Here is an 8,594-nt window from a genome sequence, read left to right on the forward strand (position 1 = left end):
AGAAATGAATCTCTCTTGTTTATAAGCCACCCAGTCTGTGGTATACTGTTGTGGCAGCCTGAGTGGACTGAGACAGCCAGAAAGTGAACAGTTTTGGTTTTTCAGGCCACATACTGTCTCTGTTGCATACTTTTTTTTTTTTAAGATTTATTTATTTATTTGAGAGAGAGCTGGAAGGCGTTGCACAGAGGAAGAGGGAGAATCTCAAGCAGACTGCCCTCTGAGCATGGCGCCTGACACAGGGCTCTATCCCAAGACCCTGAGACCACGACCTGAGCTGAGATCAACAGTCAGACACTTAGCTAACTGAGCCACCCAGGTGCCCAATTCTTCTTTATTTTTACAGTCTTTTAATTGTTATTCTTAGTGCTTGGGCTATTCACAAACAGTTGTATTGGTCCAAAGTCTAGATGTAGTCCATAGGCTAGAGTTTGCTAACCCCATCTCTAAGCCCTGGGAAGGCAAGCTTGAGAAAGAAGTGAGAACAGTCATGTAGTCAGACTCTCTTGATCTTTACTGCATATGTGATATTGACAGGTCACAACCTTCTACTTTACAGAGTTATAGTGGTTAAATTAATTAATTCCTATGAGAGCTCTTCCTAAGGTATAATGTTTCTTTAACTGTAGGAAATTTTTAGCATTATCCTCAATCGCCCATGAACTACTGCAACTACAATCCCAGTTGAATTAAAACCTCTACCCAGACCACAAAGCACCAGCTCTTTAAATACCTAGAAGTTTCAGCCTCAGGGGAGAACTAAAACAGGTTTGGGACCTTATGATAAAACCCTCTATCCATTCTAAGTCATTCATGAGGCAATGTCTCGTCTTCCTAGCACTGGATTGCAATTTCAATGTCGGTTTGAATGTCAGATTGTCCAGGGATCTGATCTTGCAAGTGTATTTCTGTACAGTAGATGGCATATGTAGATGCTCAATCTATACTGAATGAATAACTGAATTAATGAATGATCATATCCAACTAGCTGAGCTCTCACTTTGTGTGAACCTTAGCCCTACCAAGCAACAGTCCCAAACCATGTGCTCAATCAGCCTCCTGCTCATCCCAATACCAAGAGGATGCCTTCTAATTGTTGAATAAATGTCTGGTTTCCTTTACATCTTAAAAATCAAGATGTTATAATCATAATTATGTCATGATGATAGATCATTATTTTCTAAAAAAAAAAAAAAAGAAAGAAATCCCTCTTTCAAACTATGAAATCCAATCTGACAATGAGGAGTGTCCCAGGAGCTGGGCTGATAGGAGGACGTCCTAGGGCAGAAGTGATCTTAATCTCCACTCCTCTTGCATCATTATTTGATGTTAGACAATGTCTCATTATGTGCAAATACCTTATAACAATTTATTAACCTGGTACACTTTCTGAGCAAAGATCTTAAAGCATTTTAACTTTTGAGACAAGATTTCTATTTGAACACACTGGCAGAATTTTGAATTTGATGTCTAAATCAAAACCCATTCCTCAAATCTATTGCTTCAGAAACTCCCACTTTCGCACTGGAGTGTAAGCTGGGATCCTCTTTTTAACCCCAAATAAGGACAGTTCCAACTAGCTGAAATATGTTTTAAAGTACTTTATCTGTTAAGTTTCTTACTATATGGCCAATGAATTCAAGGATGATAAAGACAGACAGATTTAAGAATCTAGTTTCAAGAAAGAAGGCAAACTTTTTTTTTTTCAGATGCCAGAGAGCAAAAGAGCAAATGTAGTTTTTATCTATCAAATGTAGTATTTTATCTATCAAATAAATTAGGAAGTGGAATTTGGAATTTAGAATCCAAAGAGACATGGTAAATTTCCATTGAATGCAGGAGTAACTAGGAAGACTGGTATTGAAATAAATGGAAAGAGATCTTCACAGGCCAATTCAAACTGGTCGATATGTTTTTACAGAGTGAAATCACGCAGCATTCAGTTGTTTGCTTTTTGTTCATCTCCAGCGAAGCCACATCCTCACCAGGAAATTCATTTCCAATAAAGAAGAATGGAAATACTGCAAACCGGTGCTACTTAAATAAGTGAATCTAGAATTTTTAAAAGTCAACTCTGGTGGGTTGAAAGAAAGAAATGAAATGAAAATGATTCTAACTTTACATAATTGATCCTAAAGTACTTAGGAACAATTTGCTATTGCCAAATTTCACAGTATATATAAAAATTACACCAGTGGGGCGCCTGGGTCACGCAGTTGGTTGCTTGACTGACACTTGGTTTGTGCTCACGTGGTGATCTCAGGGCCCTTGCATCAGGCTCCACCATCAGCATGGGGTCAGCTTGAGTTTCTCTCTCCTTCGCCCTCTGCTCCTCCCTGCCCTCGCTCACGCAGGCGCACAGGCTCTCTCTAAAACAGATAAATATTTTCTTAAAGATTTTATTTTTTTATTTGACAGAGAGAGAGAGAGCACAAGCAGGGGAGACAAGGGCACAGGGGGAAGGAGGAACAAACTCCCTGCTGATCAAGGAGCCTGATACGGGGTTCAATCCCAGGACTCTGGGATCATGATCTGTGCAGAGAGCAGACTCTGAATCGACTGAGCCATCCAGGCACCCCAATAAATAAATCTTTCTAAAAAATTACACTAATGTCCATCTTCATCATTCTTTTAGGAAGTTAAATCATAGTAACTCTCAATCCTCAATGACTTTATCCCTGTGAATCAGCCATTTTGTAAATTATCTATAACAACACTTTAAGCCCAAACTTATTTTATTCTCTACTCTTCTATACATTATGAAAGATTTTCCTTGCCATCCACTGGTACCCTCAAGAGAATAAATTTATTCAGAAAGTAATCGAAGCCTATATTTCCCAAATTTCTTCCCAAGCAATACTATTCTTATGAGATGTTCTGTAAAAATGAGGTTCATCATCAAATAAATTTGAATATATACTGTCTATGATTCCTCTCTCACAATGTGCCTTGAATTTTAAAATTTCTGAGGAGTCTGGCAGTAAAAAAATTTATTTGATCATGGGCAGGTTTTTTGTTTGTTTGTTTGTTTGTTTGTCTTTTCCCTCGTTAACATTTGGTAACATCTCACAGAACAAGTATTCACAGACACATTTCAGGAAAACTTCTATAAATAAACTAAGAGGGAGATGAAACAACTGATAATAAATTCCATAGCTATACTTCAAAGCCAAACTTTAGAGAGCCAGAATCACACACACACAACTCTGGGCCCTATGGTTTGCTCCAACCCATTTCCTACTTTTATGTGCTCTGTCCAAACACCATTAACTCCCCTCCCTTCCAGTTCCCACCACAGCCACTGTAGTTATCTATCAGCATTGTTTTAAAGACAAAATACTTTGACGTTCTTTGAGCCTTAGTAAAAAACAGACCTCTGTCTTTAGATGGAAGCTAGCAATATTTGAAAAAATACACATACTCAACTAGGACAAAATTAGGGGCATGTCTAAGAAAAATAGAGTAAAAATATAAAAAGTGATTTTTAAATAGTCATTTTCAGAAGTAGGTAATGGTGTTTGGGCTACGCAAAGGTGTTAGAACTATGACTATTTTTTCATGAAATTACATTAGCTCAAAACACCAACAAACAATTGTTGGGAATGGTCAAGAAGTAGAGAGAAGAATAGAAAAGAAAGTGAGGAGAAATGGCCTGTTGAATTCCAGAATGTTTCTTCTTAACAGCAAAGTGACAAAGAAAATAATCTCACTTCTGAAAATGCTATAGTAGTGATAATTTTGCAATATATACATATATCAAATCATTATGTTGTACACCTGAAACGAATCTATTGGCACATGTCAGTGATAAAAGAAAAATTAAAAGAAAATATTAATAAAAAGAAGTAAAATACTACTACCACATTTTCCTCCAGAACATCCAGGAATTTCCAGACATAGCATTTACCGTAATTGTAATGCTACGGGTTGTGGTGAAGTGATGGGTTTAACATCTGCCTCACCTACTAGAGTGTGATCTTCCTAAGAAAAAGTACTGTGTCTGCTTGTTCATCTCTGTGTCCTCAAGAGTAATACAGCGCCAGCACTTAGAAAGTACCAATAAAATATTTGTGGAAATTAGGAAAGGAGGAGGAAGTGAGAGAGGGCAGGAGGGAACGAGAGAAGAAGAGTGGGATATTTTTGAGGTCTGATTGCTTTCCCAGAGTGATCGTGGGTTTCCACTCTTTTGCCTGGTTCTTTCAGTGGTCACATAGGTTAAGTGTACGATCTATGGCCATGAAATAGGAGATACTGAATCCATATAGTCATTAAATCATGACACTTTTATGTGTACTTATATTCTGATAGGTCTTTCCAATAGTGGGAAAAAAATAATAGAATAATAGAAAAAAATGTAGTTCTCATACTAAATGGATTCCATCTGGATTTTACACCTGGATAGAGTCACACGATCTATATGAAATCTTATGAAGAAAGCAATGGGATGGGGGGAGTTGAAATGTAGTATTTTTATACTGTTTGCCTGCAACTAAGAAATGAGTATTTGATCATTATGATTTTCACAGAAATCTCATTATGGTCTTCATGATCATGACACTGTTTAGGTCCTACAAACTCTTTGCTAGATTGTGCTGGTTGTTTCCTGTCAGCTACCATTCAGCTAGCAATGTGCATAAAAAATTAACATTTTATTATCAGAGGTAAAGGAAAATAGGAGAATGTAATCATTCTTTGTCACATTTTTCCTTTTTTCCACTAAAATGATCACTAGGTGCCCCTACAGAGCTATTGTATATCTTTCCCTGTGATTTGGCTAAATCTGCAAATGGAAATTAGGTGGACAACTTTATAGAATACAAGGCGGCAAGCATTTAAATATCACTAATTTATAGGCATGCTGTATGAGATCACTGATACATTCTCATAAAAAACTAAGAGGAGAGAAGATAACTTTATTTTTCTACTCTAATCAATGTGAAGCAAGAAAAATCACAAATTAGCACACTTTTTTTATTATGCTGGCCAGGGTAAAAAAAGAAAAATAGTGCTGCTTCAATAAAACTAAAAGACTCAGGTATTCTCATAATTCTTTTCTGAGCCTAGATTTGAGCAGGGCCATTCCATCTGATTGTAATTCCTGTAGGTAAGCAGATGGTCAGGCAACATACCAAGAATTATAATAATCTATGTGGGATGTTCCTAAGACATGAGTTAATGCTTTCAAACCCATAAAGCCCGGGATTTTATGGAGATGAACCACATTATAGACCTACATGCAAGCATGTGCTCATCAAAATTACTTCAACTGAATCAACAGCTCAGCTCATTTGCACCTCCTGACCTTCTGGAACTGACCTGCGAGATACATCCTAAAACCAGTTTCTTCCCTCTAAAGACTGAAATTAGATATAGAAAGATACACGTAACTAGCAGGGATAACATGCACGTTCAGGTTCAGATTTCTTGATCTAAAGACAAATATGAGAAACAAGATAAGTTGCAATGCCAAAGGCAGGAGATTTTAAATCATAATCTACTAGGGGCACCTGGGTGGCTCAGTAGGTTAAGCCTCTGCCTTCACCTCAGGTCGTGATCTTGGGGTCCTGGGATCGAGCCCGGCATCAGGCTTTCTGCTCAGCAGGGAGCCTGCTTCCCCCACCCCCACACCATTCTCTGCCTTTCTGCCTACTAGTGATCTCTCTCTTTCTCTGTCAAATAAATAAATAAAATCTTAAAAAAAAAATAAAAAGCCTTGACACATTAAAAAAAAAATCACAATCCACTGACTCCCTAAGATCTCAAGGGCCACTACCAAAGATGACTGGGAAAGAGATGGGAAGGAGAAAAAGTAGGGAACCTCACAAAAGTAAACCTTGTCTCCACAGATTATACACGATTCCTTAAAAGCCGGCTTTGGTGAAATAAACAAAATCCAGAAGAATCCAGAAGAAGTGTTAATCATGGCTCAGATACCTACTGGTCAGTGACCTTAAGAGGTTATTTTACTCTCGCTGCCTCAGCGTCCGCATCCTTAAGATGGGGCTCATAGCATAGTTGCGAAGTCGCCTGTAGAAAGTTCCTGGAACACGGCACACCGCCAGTTCATGTGTTTGACCTTTCTTTCTCCATCTTTTCTTTTCGGTAATAATGCTTTCATTTTAAAAACATCTCACTGCTTTCAAAGCTCTTCTACACAGATTTTATCAGTGTATCTCACAGTAGTATCTGATAGAACCACAAGCTCCTTTTCACATACGAGAACCCAAGGCTCATTCTAGAACCCACACTAGACCCTAGTTAAACAGGCTACTTCTCAGCCTGCGGGAATCCCACTAGATTGAATATAGCTGAAAATAGTGAACAGACTCGAAGATCAAAATACGATGATGAAGGTTTTTAAAGCTATGAAGTCAGTAGACGAAAGAATATTATGGTGACCCAGGTGATATGCATTTCAGTTTTCACTACATAGTTGGGACCATGGAGGGCTAGAAATAAATGTCTCATTAAGAATTACAGAATGCAAGGTATAGGTTTTAGCATTATTTGTGGAGAGCTGTGGAATAATTCATTTAAAAATCCTCTCTTGTTTGCAATGATTGCAGAATCTACAGATAAAATATATACATTACTGTATAAGGCAGTTCTTAAAAGGTTTTGTTTGGCAAAGTTCATGTTAAATAGTAAGGCTGCATCAGTTTTAGCAATTTAGAAGATAATAAAGTAACTCATAGTATAGTTAAGTATACTGATAAAATATCTTCTTCACTTTTTGTCAATTTTTCATATATACCCTACCCCTAGAAGTCTTCATTTAAAAGTGAAATTTTAGGGACACCTGGGTGACTCAGTGGGTTAAAGCCTCTGCCTTCAGCTAAGGTCATGATCTCAGGGTCCTGGGATCTAGCCCCACATGGGGCTCTCTGCTCGGCAGGGAGCCTGCTTCCCCTTCTCTCTCTGCCTGTTTTGATGCCTACTTGTGATCTCTGTTTATCAAATAAATAAATAAAATCTTTTTTAAAAAGTGAAATTTTAGAAGGACTTCATGAAAATCTCAGAAATAAAATGGTGAAACAGAAAGGTAATTCAAGGGTTCAACAAATTTTGAAAGAAAATACAAATAAAGTTTAGTATTTGAAAAGAGGACCTACATAAAGTTCCCAGCACTGTGTCTGGTGGAAAGCATTCTAGGCAAGTTTTCCTTTTCTGCCAGGGAACGTGTACTCTAGTTTCCAAAGAATAAAAGGCAGAGATAATGCGTCAACAAAGATGAAATCTGAAAGCAGAGATAGCAGCAAAGTAGGATCAGTTCAGGGTAGCAGCAGATTCATGTTTTATAAAAATAAAAGAGCCCATCAGTAATTTCTCAAAGCCCCATGTGGGAACAGCCTGTCTGGGTTGCATAACGGATACGGAACAATACCAACCAGATCTTTGATTCAAAAGGACATAATCCTTTTCCAGCTGTTAGAAGTGTTGGCTGATACAGGTATGTATTTTCCAGGGAACTGCCCTTGGCTGAAGGTTGCTGCCTCACCCAAGTTTATGCTCCCCTTTCCTGGAGCAGCTGGTGCCCAGGCACTGAGGCATGCATGGTTATGAGGTCCAGCAGTCCCTTGTTCCAACTGAGACAACTCTGAAGCCTGCCCTCTCACCCTGGCCCCAGAGCCCCTTATGCGACTCGTTGAAGGTTCTGTTATGACCACGGCTCAACCTCAGTCTGCCAATACTCCTTCCCTCAGCCCATCACCCACGTCCATCCTTGGAGCACGCACCAACAAATGACTGGCCGTAAATCTCCATTTCAGAGCTGTTTCCAGGGGACCAGCCAGTGACTTGGCTACAGAAAGGGCCCTAGCAAGTAGAATCTAATATGGGATTTTGGTGATAGAGTGCCCACTGGCTTCCTGGCAATGAGGACCTCACTGAGGGCAGGAAGCACAGAACTGATATCCTGACACATTGTAGGGGTCTACTGTCCAAGAGTTCAGCGGCTGTGGAACTGAGGTGGAATGACAGGAAAGGCAGTGCACGGGCTCAGGCATCTGAGAGGAGCCGTGGGCATCACTGTTATCAGGATGATGGAACAGGGGAAACCTGATGAATCAGGGAGAAAGAGCTCACTGGAGAGATGCCTGGACTTCAAGCCAACACTGAAAGGTGAGTGCATGTGTGAGGGGGAGGAATGATCACAAAAGAGCCCCCCCCCCAAAGGAAATAGCATCGACAGAACCTCTGATACAGAAAAGTGTCTGGGACGGAGGGGAACTGAGAGTGAGGGTCAATGCTCCAGAGAGTGGAAATGAAACAGGGGAGGGAAGGTGCCTCATGACGCTGGAGGAACAGGCAGGGGCCAAGTCACAGCATGGTGGAGATTGTTGTTGTTACTGCACAGCCATGATGAATCACTGCAGGATTTGGAGCAAGAAAGCTACAAGATAAGATTTGCCTTAAGAAAGATCCCTTTGGCTATTTCCGAACTGATGGACGAGAACAAAAATGTACACAAGGCAAGCCTTTCTGCATTGCTCAGCACTAAAAATCAATGTCACGTAGGACTAGTAAGTGATCCCATGTTGAAAAGGCCTGGACAGGTGAGTCTGTGCCCTCCTACAGGCTGTTGGAGTGGCCCA

This window comes from Meles meles, chromosome 5, assembly GCF_922984935.1.
Source record: "Meles meles chromosome 5, mMelMel3.1 paternal haplotype, whole genome shotgun sequence".
Taxonomy (NCBI): domain Eukaryota; kingdom Metazoa; phylum Chordata; class Mammalia; order Carnivora; family Mustelidae; genus Meles; species Meles meles.